The 14736-nt window shown below is 43.2% G+C and overlaps 1 protein-coding gene and 1 pseudogene across 7 annotated transcripts in view; both read left to right on the forward strand.

The window, feature by feature from the left end:
• Positions 1–14736, forward strand: part of GRM7 (glutamate metabotropic receptor 7) — a 794973-nt gene that overhangs the window by 300505 nt on the left and 479732 nt on the right. The gene's annotated exons all lie outside the window — the stretch shown is intronic.
• LOC105869388 (max-like protein X pseudogene) lies at positions 3537–13121 on the forward strand (annotated as a pseudogene).

The raw sequence follows: 14736 nt of genomic DNA on the forward strand, positions 1-14736 counted from the left end.
CCTAATCTTTAAACAGAGGTGACACTAGCACCTGTCTCATAAGGTTGTGATGAGTGTCAAATGGTTTAATATGAGTAAAATACTTAGCATAGTTTCTGGCACAAAACATATGCTAAATGTTTATTCTTTGTATGATTACAGTCACAGTCCTTATTGCTTTGTAAAATTATCTTGTTCAATCATCATATGATAATCTATCTCATCCTTCTAGAAGAGAATAGGATCCCATGGAAGAGGGAAGGATTCATGCTCCGTGATTCCTAGTTCGCTACTATATCAGAGAGGCTAGAACAGGGCTTGGCATTCAGCATGGTTTTGTCAAATAAATGAATGACACATGCAATCAGTCATTCAGTCCCTAATAACTGGCCTAGTACATTCTGCATTGTTACCAAAATATATTTGATGGTGATTAAAACCATATATCATTCAAGATATTTTTTAAACAAAAGCTTGCAGGCATAGTGTAGGGCTAAAATGGAGAGCTATAATCGCTCTCTGAGGTTTATGAATTCCTTCAGAAGGAGTCTGACTTTCCTCCATGCTTCAGTGAGCCAGAGAGCCCGTCTCTGTGTCACTTGATATAGTCTGGTGGCTTTTCTTACATGGGAGCCATGAAAATAAAATTGCAAGCACCCCCTGCCAACCGGGCACCCCAATTCAAAGAAAGGTCTCCAAAGATTTATTTTTAGAAAGGAAAAGGAAAACGAAATGGATCTTTATCTTAACTTTGGTATCTGGACTGAATTTTTCTTGTCACTCAACTCTATTCTTTGTGCAAGTTTTTGAATAAGAGAAAATAGGGATGTTGGACCATGTGTAATTGGTATGCTGGGAGCAATGGGGTTAAATTGGCTTCAAAGGTGTTTTATTTTAGTGATTTCTCCAGTAGAATCTTTAGAGCAGGGATCTGCAGAACTTTTGAGATTGGAATTGGTTAGATAATGGATAGGAAGGGAGAGAGAGAACATGCACGGTGCAGAATGTGACAGAAAGGGCGGTGGGGGGATTGTGAGTCTGGTAGTCCATTTCACAAGATCATACTGAGATATTGGGATTTTTAAAAATTACAAGAACTATATAAGTGATGACCAATATTTGCTACAGCCACTTACTTACCTTCAATAGCTCCCCATTTTAACCTTGAGCCAAATAAAACGTGCAAGTTTTCTAAGGTCTGTTGTATGAGTCAAGGGTCTCAGAGCACAGAACCAACAGGATGTATGTAGATAAAGAGATAGATATACAGATGGGTAGATAGATAGATAGAGACAGACAGGTATCTAGAAAACGAGATCTTTATTTTAAGAAATTGGTCTTGCATCATGAAGACTGGCAAATCCAAAACCTATAGGGTGTGCCAGTCCATTGTAGGTCCAGGGAGGGGCTGATGTTGGAATTCATGTCCAAATGCCGTCTTCTGGCGGAATTCCCTTTTGCCCTAGAGAGAAGTCTTCTGTGCTATTCCAGCTTCCGGCCTTTGGCTGTTTAGATAAGTCCCACTCAAATTACGGATGGCAATCTGCTTTACTCAAAGTCCACCTGTTTAAATGTTAATCTCATCCAGAAACACTCTCATAAAAACATCCAGTCTATGCCGGGGCGTGGTGGCTCACGCCTGTAATCCTAGCACTCTGGGAGGCCGAGGCGGGAGGATCGCTTGAGGTCAGGAGTTCGAAACCAGCCTGAGCAAGAGCAAGACCCCATTTCTACTAAAAATAGAAAGAAATGATTGACCAACTAAAAATATATAGAAAAAAACTTAGCTGGGCATGGTGGTGCATGCCTGTAGTCCCAGCTACTGAGGAGGCTGAGGCAGGAGGATGGCTTGAGCCCAGGATTTTGAGGTTGTTGTGAGCGAGGCTTATGCCACGGCACTCTAACCCGGGCAACACAGTGAGACTCTGTCTAAAAAAAAAAAAAAAAATCCAGCATAATGTTATATCTCATATCTGGGTACCACGGCCAGGTTGACCCATAAACCTAACCATCCTACCGGGCAGGAGCTACTTCTGCCCAATTATCCACTTCATCCTTGATCACTCATCTACTTCACACACACAGTGCTTCCTTCAGTTCCTCACAAACACAATTTTTTCTCCCGGATTTGGTGTTTTCACAGATGTTCTTTCCTCTGCCCTGAATGCCCTCCCTCCCACTCACGGCTTAGAAAATTCCTTCCCATCCTTCCGTCTCAGCATAGATGGCATTTCCCTAGTGGACATGCTCCTGACCTCCAATCTCAATCCAGCCTCCTCCTCAGCATCTTTGTGTCAAACCCACTGTGTCTCTCTCTCATGACACTTGTCACAATTATATGGCTCGGCATATTTGCAATGACAAATTTGTTTTCTGTATTCATTAGTTTAATGTCGGTTTTCCCTTTTAGTTTGGATGCTCCATAAGTTCAGGGACCTGACTCATTGTGTTCACTCTACTTTAGTGGGCATGGTAGTCACCCAGTGAATATTGAATAAATAAACCAATGAATGAGTGAAGCTCAAGATTATCAATTTTTTTTTCATGTTAAGCTTAGAAATCCAAAGCATTATTTTTAAACAGGGGCAATGTGAAACACTTCCACACACCCTTTCTTATCAAAGGTAAACATTCAGGTGCTTACTTACAATTGTACATTCTTGGCGTACAAACCCTGGGTGGGTTAGGAAGTGGGACTAGAGCAGGGGTCCTCAAACTTTTTAAACAGGGGACCAGTTCACTGTCCCCCAGACCGTTAGAGGCCATTGGAGAGTGGGGTGCACATTCCACACATGCGCACTGTGGGCCCTGGACGAGCCGGCCGCTAAGCAGAACAGGCAGCGGCTGCAAAAACACCCAGCGGGCTAGATAAATGTCCTTGGTGGGCCGCGTGTGGCCCTCGGGCTGTAGTTTGAGGACGCCTGGACTAGAGGATCTTGCTTTTTAGCAAGTGCCCCAGTGACTCTGTTGCTTCTGGTCAAATCAACCAACATTTGAAAACCACTAACGTTAGACAGAACTTTAACCTAATTCAGGACTCTCGGCTTTGGTGATGGGGAGCTCATTGTCTACTGACAGTGCTTCTGCCACTCCTGTAGGACACCCCCAAGCTAGATCCAGGTCTAGACCAAGTAGAGATGAAAATAACATTGTTCCCCATATTTAAAGACATCTTTCATCTCCACTGTTCCTTCATGTTCATAAAAAAAAATTTCAATTTTCTCAATGATAGTTACTCCTTTCTAGACCTTTAGTGCTCTCTGATGCCTTTAGTTCCCTAATATATGGTACTCCCAAATCTGCAGTAATTGGACTCAAGCAGTATTCTTTAGCCTCACATAATCCCAGTGCAGAAGGATGGTTAATCCTTCAAGGTCATTTGGTTCTATCCAAACAGACGTCTGTTCAATTGTTTTTCTCATTTTTCTGTCTTTCATTTTCCTAATCATTTTGTGTTTTTGAGATCTCAATCAAGTTTGATATTTTGAGAATTCCTTCTCCTAACTGAGGTAACATCTTGGGAAAAAAGTACTTTTTAACACAAGGTTACCCCCCCACCCCCCCAGTTTATCCAGAAACATGTTTAACTATCTGGTGTTAACAAACATCTTATAGACCAGTTAGTGGTGTGTATACTTACTGCTGTGTTTAAAGTCTCATAATTGAAAGTCAGCCAACTCAGTGAACCCAAAATACAAAACCCAAACAAACAGTACCTTGTGAGGAGGCCCATGTCTCCACCCCAAGTCCCTAATAAGGCTGAAGGAAAATATGGTGGAAGCTAAAGAAAGATTAAGTGCTCCCCCGTGGGGCATTCAGGTTGGTGAGTTAATATAAGACTCGAAGATGGATCAGTGTCAGATTGCGGAGGCTAGACAGCTAGATTTTGCTTTGGAAGTAGAGAGCCTAGAGCTCATGAGGAGTTTTAATCAGGAGAGCTGTAGAATCTGCTTCTGATGAAGATTAATGGAGTTCAGGAATAAAAGATAAAAAATGTGAGAAAAGAGCGGGCAGACAGGCACCCCAGTTAAGGGGAAGTAAAAAAAGGATCTGGCTCTATAAACAACGGCCCAGATGAATCTGCAAGATACGGTGCTGAGCACAAGAAGCCATACGCGAAGGGCTAGCATTCTATTATTTCATCTATAGGAAATCGAACAGCGGGCAAATCTAATTTATGGTGACAGAATGCAGTGTGATTGCCTTTGGCAAGAAGCAGTGGCTGGGAGGCTTCTGGGGTGCCGATAACCTTCTACATCCTGATTCAGGGTGTGCAAGCTCATCTAGCTCTACAATTGAGTTAGGGACAGACGCCCACTGACTTGCAATGAGGTGGTGTCAGGTGCGCCCATTGTAAGTTGAAAATACCCCATATTAAAAATGCAGTTGTTTCCAGCCCAGTGGGTCCAAGATGATGGGACTGGGCGCCTTGCCCTAGGACCCCTGGGTCAAGGCGGGGTGCGTCTACAAGGACAACAGCCTGGATCCCTGGCTTTTTGTAGGAAGCACATGCAAGGGGAGTGTAGTGTTTGGAGCTAATAGCATCGGTTCCACCAGTGGTGCCTCTTCTGTCCCCAGCACAGACGATGAGGACAGCGATCACAACCAGGAGTCCCACAAGGACTGGCGGTGGCAAGCACATGCTCACACACTAACAGAAAAGGAGGGACTCCATCAAGGAAGGCCGTGACGACCTTCAGACCATGTCCCCACCTGGCCAGCAGCAGGACTTCTCCACGGGCTCCCAAAAAGCTCAGCAAAGCCATTGTCCTACACAAGACCATCGATGTCATCCAGCTTTTGCACGAGGGAAAGAAAAGGCAGGAGGAGGAGGTGTCCACGCTATGCCAGGATGTCACAGCCCTAAACATCATGAAGGTGAACTATGAGCAGAATGAAGGCACACCAGGACAAGCCCCGTGAGGGCAGGACCAGGAGGTCCCGGTCTCTGACCAGGTCAAGTTCAGCGTGTTTCGAGGTATCATGGGCTCTCTGTCCCAGCCCTTCACTGCCTCCATCTCCACGGCCATTTTCCAGGAGCTTCTGGCCTGTGTCTTCAGCTGGTCTGAGGAGCCCTGTGAGCTACAGACGCTACAGGAGGTTGTGACTGGTGTCCTGCACCTGACTGGCTCGTGGCAACCTGCACAACAGCCAGCAAAGAGGCCTTTGAGTCTCCACTTGGCCCTGGAGCTGCTGGGCCCGTGAGCTTGGGCCACGACACCTCACGCTAGGCAGCTGGTTCCCACCTGGTGTTTGGTTTTCCCAGCCCCAACTTCATCGTCAGGGGGTCTGGGGTGTTTTTTTCTGTGAAAGCTCCCAATCAATGTATTATTTTGACCACCAAACTCGAACCTATTGAGTCTTCCCTCTCCCCATGGAGGTCCCCGGAATCAGAATCTGCTCTGGGCACCCCAAAGAGATCCTGGCCTCTCAGCCCTTTCCCTGAGCCTCAGACTTCTGCTCTCGGTCTGCATATATTTGGAAACTTTTTGCCTACATTTTTGTCTCTTGGCCAACATCTGGCCCTAGTTTGGCCATCTGAGCAGGTGAAAGGGGGAAGAGGAAACACATCACAGCCATGAATGGTGAAAGGCCACCCCGTGCCTGGACTAGGGCTGCCCAGTCAGTCCAAGGTGAGGCCAGGCTTTCTGGCCAGCTCAGAGCAGGGCTTCGAGCTCCTGCCCTGCTAGGGTGGTAGGGAAGCAGCCCTATCTACTCCTGCCATTCCCACAGGCTATTGTGCTGGTTGGCACAGGCAGGTATGACACAGCACTTGTATATTTGAATTTTTTTTTTCATTTTTCTAAACGCCAACGATGCAACTTTGCTAAAGCTACCATTTGGGAAAATTAGCTGGGCCCCAGAATTGCCCCCAGCCTTTCTGTCAAGCATATCTGGGCCTCTGTCATCTCTCAGTGTTGCCTGTATTTCTCCAAGGACTTGGGGTACGGAAGATACTCAAAAGGTTTCCTGGGTGCACAAGCCCAAGAGAATCCTGGGTGAACCCAGGATCCTCAAAATGCTGGTGTATAGTAGCTTCTCTCCATCCTTGTCCCTCAGGCTCCCTTCTGCCTGCCTCAGGCTTGAGATCTGAAAGGTTTGACTATCCAGAGGAAATTAAATATTTTTATATCAAATTATATTACCATAAATATTGCCAAATGCTTTCCTCAAAAAAAATAACAATGTATTTAATAACCCTAACCTACTGAACATCATAGCTTAGCCTAGCCTACTTTAAATGTATTCAGAACACTTAAATAAGCCCACCGTTGGTCAAAGTCACCTAACACAAAGCCTATTTTGTAATAAAGTGCTGAATATCTCATATAATTTATTGAATACTATACTGACAGTGAAAAACAGACTATTTTTATGGGTTCTCAAAGTATGGTTTTTATCAAATGCACATGGCTTTGGCACCATTATAAAATCAAAAATTATAAGTTGAACCACCGTAAGTCAGAGAACCCACCTGTATACTTTTGTTGTCAGGTGTCACTCAAAGAAGTTTACTCCACAAAAGGGTGGTAGTGTTGGAATGGAGGGGACAAAATTGCAAAGCCAGAAAAATGTTATTTCCACAATGCATCTTTGAAAAAAAAAAAGGTCTAATAGGATGCACAAACAGTGCCTGGCTATTTCTGTTATTAAGGTGGACTATGAATGTGAGGCTTATCAATGTAAGTATTCTCCAAAGATAACTGCTATGAATTCCTTCCCTCCTGTAAGTGGGCATGTCCGTTTGCCCTCCCCTTGAATTTGAGCTGTCCTTGACTTGCTTTGATCCATAGAATGTGGTAGAAATGACACTGACAGCTCTAGGTCCAGCCATTAAGAGGCCTGGAGGCTCCTGCCTTCTTCTTGGGACTCTGTCTACCATGTGTGCTTGGGCTGGACTGTTGAATGCAAGAGACGTCACGTGAACAGAGAGAGCTCCGAATGACCAGATATGTGAGTGGGGTCACCATGGGCCCTCCAGCTCAGTTGCTAATGGAAGCAACCAAGAGAGTGTCATGATGTCACATGATACAGAAGAGCCACTTAGCCAACCCTCCCTTGAATTCCTGACCACCCTCCCCAAACCCACACGGTGGTTGTTTTAAGCATTGGAGTAGTGAAACAGCAGTCAATAACTGCAACAGTTGTCTTCAAGAACAATGAAGAATTTCTGGCCCAAACTGTTAATGGTGCCAAGGTTAAGACATACTTACATAGAGCAATGATTCATAACTCAGGTGGTGCTCAGAAATTTTTCCCGAAAGCCATGTTTCCTAAACTTTCCTGATAATATTAGTCACCTGGGAGTCATTTTATACATATGAAATCTTAAAATCACTCCAGACCTTCTGTCTTGGTCCATTTTGTTTTGCTATAACAGAATACCTGAAGTTGGGGAATTCATAAAAAGAAAAGAGGTTTATTTAGCTCACAATTCTGCAGGCTGGAAAGTTCAAGAGCATAGCGGTGCATCTGGCCCAGTTCTGGCGAGGGCTACATGCTGGGTCTAAACATGGTGGAGAAGGAGAAAAGTGAATGGGTGTGTGCAAAGAGATCACATGGCAAGAAGGGAAGCAAGAGAGAGAAACTGAGGAAGCCAGTCTCTTTTTAACAGCTCTTCTCATGAAAGTGAGAACTCACTCACACCCCCATGGGAGGGCATTAATATATTCATGAGAGATTTGCCAGGATGACCCAAACACCTGCCCCGTCTCTCATCGCCACCACGCTGGGGATCAGATTTTGACATGAATGTTGGTGGGGAGAATCCACGTCTAAACCGCAGCAATCTTCCAAATCAGAATATCCAGGGAAGGAGTTGGGGAAATTACATTTTTACTTTTACTTTCATGGAATTTTAAAACACTGCTGTAGCCCAGTTTTTCTCAGATTTTAACGTGCATGCAAATAATCTGGGTGGGCATCTTGTCAAAGTATAGAATCGATTCACTTGGACTGGAGTGAAGCCCAAGTTTCTGATTTCTGACAAGCTGAGGTGGTGCAAAGCTTTGCTCCTTGGATCACACCTTGCACAGCAAGTCTCTAGAGCAGTAGTTCTCAAACTTTAAGGATGCCCTAGAATCGACTGGAAGGCACAGAGGGCTGGGATCACCCTCAGAGTTTGATTTTGCAGGTCTTGTATTCCTGGCAAGTTCCCAAGTGATTCTGAAACCCTGTCCTGCAGGGAACATGTTAGAATATCTAGAGTTTGAGGGAAGAGCATGACAAGGTTTGAAAAAAAATACATTTAATTTTAAAATTAGTTTAATTGGCTTCTAATTCTCGAACTTATTTTCGAATATCAAATCGCATGAAAAGAATGGAAGAGATGTTTGTGATTCTCAAAGGTGATCACAGGTTATATACTGGGACCAGAAGTCCTGTTTTAAAAAGTGGTGTTTTCTTCCTGGGTTGGTCCCCCAATTCTTTCTGAGTCCATGTGATTCCGTTCTCTGTAGGAGCTGCAAGTTGAATACTGCTGCCAATTTAGATACAAGACATTAATAGTAATGACCATAGCTATACTTTCTTGAAGTTTTGCTATATACTAAGCATTATGTAACTAGCTTGCTAATGCTACACTAGAAGATGGTAGTATTCTTCAGAAGCGGGTAGTACTATCCCTAATCCATAGATGGGAAAATTAAGGCATACTAAGTTTAAGATACTTACCAAGATCATCTAGTGAGCTTATATAGCCAGAATTTTCTGCCTGTCTTATCTGATGGATAATTGATTTCTCAGAGATAGGATGTGTGCATCTGTATTTAAATATGCCTTAAACGTTTCTTTTTCTTTAGCTAAAGCAGTAGTTCAAATGGAATGCTCTTTCTATATGATGAGTACAGGGAATGTTTTAGAGCAAGATTTAATATATCGCTTTGACCTGATGTGGCCATGGTTGACAGTTGTTACCGTCTGTTGAGCATTAATTACATTACCAGGGTTTTTGTTTGTTTTACCCTTATTAGAACTGTAGTATATTCCTTTTATCCTGCGATTGGGTCTGGAGCTCCTCGTGCTACATCTTCTCCAGCAGTGTTTTTGGCTAGATAAAAAAGTCTGTAGTCATCTTGTCTCAAATCGAAGATAATTTTCAAGACTTTCTTGTTCTCTATGATATATGTATTAATAGAAGGTAAGCGTTTTTCCTTGTCATCTGTTGTCTTCTCTTGCTAATAATGCGTTTAAGTCAAGTTCCAAGCAGGCTTGTGTTACTGCCACTCCTCAATTTCCTCCTCCCAAAGTCAAAGTACAAGATATTTTAAAACAATAGCACACATGCAAAGTTTCTTTTGCTGATGTTTAAAGTACCATTCCTTATTTTTAGCTTTCTTGAAGACATAATCAATCGCCTATCTTAAACACATCCCTGACCTTCTGAGTCAAAATCTCCAGGGAAGGGGTTTAGAAAACTGTCTTTTTACCTTTCTAGAAATGTGAGTGTCTACATTAACCTCTACTTTCACAATCTGGACTTTGAGCACCCAGTATAGGAACCCACTGACATTTTAAAAACCGATTCTTAATGAAGTCTTGTTTCAAAATGTGGGGGTTTTTTTGTTTGTTTTTTGTTTGTTTGTTTTGCAGTCTACACTTTTTAAATAAAATTACAAATTTTCTGAATGTTTTGGACATCATATGCTAAACAAAAATGTTCTTCTCAGATTTGAAATAAATACTCTTGTGTGTTCATATTCTTATTACTACAAATTTAGATATTGGATGTCAGATTGAGTCCAAGTCAAGTAGGAAAGACTTGCTAGAAAAGATGAAATTAAGCTGTGTTAAGAGTACAGAATGAATCAGTGCTGAAGGGATAGGCTTTTTAATGTCTAGGGGAAGCTGAGACATAATATTCGTGAATGGAGAATATTTCAAAGCACTTTGGGTTATGAATAATAGAAAGGAAAATTCAAAGTCACTTAAGCAACATAGGAAAAGTATTGCTTCTGTTAAAGGAAAAAGTTCAGGTATGAACAGGAGCCAGGCCTGGTTGGACCAGGATTCTGGCCTTGTACACTTGGAACATCATTTCACGGTGTGGGAGCTTGATCCTCAGACAGGAGGACAATGACTGTGGCAAATCCAGGCGTCATGTCAGTATTCAAAGTTTAGAGGACGAGCAACGGTCTCTTCCAATGGTTCTCTCTTAGGAGAAAGAAAAATCTCTTTTTCTTGCCTGGGACAAAGGTCCACTAAGTTTTATCAGTTAATATTGTGTTACCTGGCAATGATTTCACCATTCCCTTTGATCAAGACAAGTTAATAAAATTAGATTGGCTTAGCCCTGCATTTCTGAGCTGATTGTAGGCAAAGGGAGAAGGATTCCCTTAGACTGGTCAGGTCTGGAGTTAGGCTGCCTCTCCCTGAAGCATGCAGGCCACCTTGCCAGGGAGTATGGATACGTCCATGAAAACAGAGGAGACGTGTAATCCTAGCACTCTGGGAGGACGAGGAGGGTGGATCACTCAAAATCAGGAGTTCGAAACCAGCCCGAACAAGAGCGAGACCCTGTGTCTACTAAAAAAAAATAGAAAGAAATTAATTGGCCATCTAAAAATATATAGAAAAAATTAGCGTCGCATGGTGGTGCATGCCTGTCATCCCAGCTACTCGGGAGGCTGAGGCAGAGGGATCCCTTCAGCTCGGGAGTCTGAGGTTGCCATGAGCTAGGCTGATGCCACAGCACTCTAGCCTAGGAAACAGAGTGAGAGTCTGTCACAAACAAAGAAACAAACCAACCAACCAGAGGAGACGGATGCTGAGTGGGCAAGTAACCACTGCATAGATAAGAAGGTGGCCTTGGTGAAGTGATGTCCACTCTACCAGCTGCCCCATTCTGACTTCCTCAGGGGGACTGCAAGACAGACCACTGCTTTTTAACGGATGGAAAGATACTGAACCCAGTGCCACATTAATCATAGAGCAATGGTTTTCTTTTTTTTTTTTTTCCTCCATGCATTAATGATTACTCATATTAAAAATAGCTTTGTAAGAGGAAAAAGATGTGAAATTTATGTTCTAGGTCAATGTGTTTGGGACTTCTGAGCTGTTTTTCATTTGTAAATAAATAATTTCAGTAAAAACTCAAAAGGCTTGGCTCGATGTAAGTAAATAATTCAATAGCTCTCTTGGCTTATGGGTGATTTATTTAAGTATTTTCTCTAAAAATAAGTACAGAAGGAGGCTAGCAGTGTGGAAGGGTTTATTCTGTACATTTAGATCAAGCGTCCTCAAACTACAGCTCGCAGGCCACATAGGGGCTACCTGGTACATTTATCCGGACCTCAGGGTGTTTTTGCTGCCGCTGCCTGTCCTGCTTAGCAGCCGACTCGTCCCAGGCCCACAGTGCGCACTCTCCAACGGTCTGAGGGACAGTGGACTGGCCCCCTTGTTTAAAAAGTTTGAGGACCCCTGATTTAGATGGACGCATGAGAAGATGAACACTAGGGTTTTAGGCTCCCAACATTGTCAGTCTCCCTTTGTCGTTTCATAGGTAACATAGCTATTCTTGAACACCAAATGCTGTCTTTAGAAGTTACCGTCGATGTCCATATGAACCGGGTGGATTGGTCTTGGTTTTCAGAAACTTACTGAAGATGATAACTCAAAAAGAGTGGAAGATCTGAGGGCCCTTGGGTTGTGGATGGTACATTAGATTCACTGTCACATTGTGTTGTGCATCTTGTAACTGTGAATTAATATCTGGGAAAGATCTTTAGGTTGGGCCGTAAAATTGCTTATTTCAACTCCAAAGCTCGGCGAACTGAGTAATGTAAACTTCTAGTTGGCACCAGGGAACAGAAAGCCTGCCTTCTAGGGCTGGCCTTAATTTAGAAGCATGTAATTCATCCAGAACTATACACAAAGTGTGCTTATTAGCTGTGCAAATTTTATATAATACTCTTACATCATGTTTCCTTTTGATGCTGCTTTCCAACGCTGAGACTCGCTGACTTCAGTAGCTCCCTGAGACGGCAAGTCTTTATTTGACACTGGGAAATGCAGCAGAGCCATTCAGCAGGGTGTCTGGTTAAGTACGTGAGCTTGGTGGCTCACTGTTGGTGAACAGGGAAGGCGAAACCCAGACATTGGTGTAGAGGAATAAAAGTAATTTTCATATGTGGCCGATGAACTGGCCATAAAGATGATTTTTAAAGAGGGGTGTATATTGATAATACGCTAATTTTAACCACCTTGAAGGAAGACTCATTTGAAGGAATGAGTTTATGTAAACACTCTGGCTAAAATAGGAATGAATAGAATTGCACTATATGTGTCTTTAAGCCATTCTTAAAATTTCCTCTCAGAGCCCTCTCAGTGAATCAGACATGATTCTCTCTGTTCCTGCCGTTGTGTCAGTACCCCGGTTCCACCTGAAATACACCCAAAAGTCCTATAGCTCGGAGAGGAGTCTCTGACACAGTCATTATTCTTGTGACGTGGCGGGGAGTGGTGGAAAAGCACGTGGTTCTATGTTCATTAGTGTTTCTGCTTCCACTTTCTCTCTCTCTCTCTTTCACTGCCTCCTCCTGGCCACTTTCTTGCTTATTAGACCTTTCATTAGAAGGCGGATAGCGAAATCAAAAAGATAATGAAACTTAACTCTGCTAATTTTGCAACTTGCTAGCAGCTTCTATTAAATGTTCAGCAGGAGAAGAAGCTATCACTATTAGCTAAAATGAAGCTGAGGGTTAATCTATGGAGTTTATTTATCTGTTACTAATACATTAATAATTGATAATTAAATTAGGCAAACCAATTTATGGCACAACTAAATGATGCCCAATGTGCCTTTTCTTAGATGCTGATGGTTGAAAAGTTTGCTGGAAAGGAAACCAAGTATTATATGTTTAATGAATGTGAAATTTAATAAAGCGAGGTCTCTGACGTCCCAAAGCCAACCCCTTTTATTTCCTCTGACATTCGTCAGTGCTCACAATGGCTACGTTGAATCATCTTGGACCAGGAAAAATATAACCCTGTTGTTTCTAAGGTGCAAGACAGGAGAGTCTATCTTTATATCTGCTAAACTTTTGCAAGAAATGCAAAAGGCTGACACTCTACAAAAAAGACACCTGCACTCGAATGTTTATAGCAGCACAGTTCATAATTGCAAGGCTGTGGAAACAGCCCAAGTGCCCATCAATCCAAGAATGGATTAATAAAATGTGGTATATGTATACCATGGAGTACTATTCAGCTCTAAGAAACAATGGTGATATAGCACATCTTATATTTTCCTGGTTAGAGCTGGAACCCATACTACTAAGTGAAGTATCCCAAGAATGGAAAAACAAGCACCAGATATATTCTCCAGCAAACTGGTATTAACTGAGTAGCACCTAAGTGGACACATAGGTGCTACAGTAATAGGGTATTGGGGAGGTGGGAGGGGGGAGGGGGGGCGGGTATATACAAACATAACGAGTGAGATGTGCACCATCTGGGGGATGGTCATGATGGAGACTCAGACTTTTGGGGGGAGGGGGGAAAATGGGCATTTATTGAAACCTTGAAATCTGTACCCCCATAATATGCCAAAATAAAAAAAAAAATTGAAAAGAAAAAAAAAATAAATAAAAGCAATGATGAGAAAAACAAACAAACAAACAAACAAACAAAAAAAAGAAATGCAAAAGGCATGTGAGAAAATTCAGAGGTGCTGGTGGCAGTCAGGACCCAGCTCATGAGAGTGTGACTGTAATTGTTTTCGAGAACAAGGTGACATAAAGGAAATGGACAGCCACTTCAGCCTCCCCGTATCATTTGATGGGCTCTAATGGATGCTTGCCTCCAAACAGCTGACTTCCTGATAGAATTAGGACCTGCAGGTGTTGGCGGATGCTTAACCACTTCAGGACGGCGCTCACCGGCCGCGACGCCTCGCCCACAGCCGGCACTCGCAGTCCCCACGGTGGTCTGCTGAGCACTGACGACGAGTCCGTTTTGCTCTTGTGTGACGGGGAAGGCTCGAAAGCACTGAAAGCTTGTTTTACTTTACAGGCAGCTTTCCTTGTCATCTCAATCAGAATAGGTAACAGACATATATGTTTTCATTACGTTATTTTTAAATGGTCACAATTTTATGTTGATATACGCAAAATTAGAAAAGTCATAGCACGGCTGTCGGCCAGAGTCGCTGTGCGCGTTCACCTGTGGCTGTCGCCTGTAGTCGATGCTGGTCCTGAAGTGGTTAAGTGGAGGGAAGTTCAGGAGAAGGTTTCTAGTTGAAAATACGGACAAGAGGTGTATGCAAAATGAAGCCAGAGTTTTGGTTAGAGGTGATTTGCATGGTGAGAGGTGGTCTGGGTGGCCATACGTAAAAATGATGTAGAAAGCTGGCATGAGAAATTAAATGTAACCGGAAAGAGAAATAGCAGACCATAGAAGGGAAACAATGCTTTCTAGGGAGCAAGAGTCCAAGGAATGTGTTCATCACTGCTGCCCCAGTGAGCTGCTGCAACCCCATTTCCTAACAGCTGTGTACATGAGAGACTTAGGGGTTCTTGGCCTTGACTGAATGTTGGGAACACCTGAAGAGTTTGAAAATGCACAGCTGCCTACATCCCCAAGAATCCTGGGGATTCTGAGTTAACTGGGCTAGGGCAGGGCTCGTGTGTCCTGGGGTTCTCATATGCAGCTGCATTTGCGGACTGATGCTCTGGAATAGACTTCTCGTTGCATCTGCCTTCTCCTCTCTTTGCCACTTACATTCCTTCCCACCCGCAGGCTCACTTTTCTGTCTTTCCC

The sequence above is a fragment of the Microcebus murinus genome, chromosome 28 (assembly GCF_040939455.1).
Source record: "Microcebus murinus isolate Inina chromosome 28, M.murinus_Inina_mat1.0, whole genome shotgun sequence".
In the NCBI taxonomy this organism is placed as follows: Eukaryota; Metazoa; Chordata; class Mammalia; order Primates; family Cheirogaleidae; genus Microcebus; species Microcebus murinus.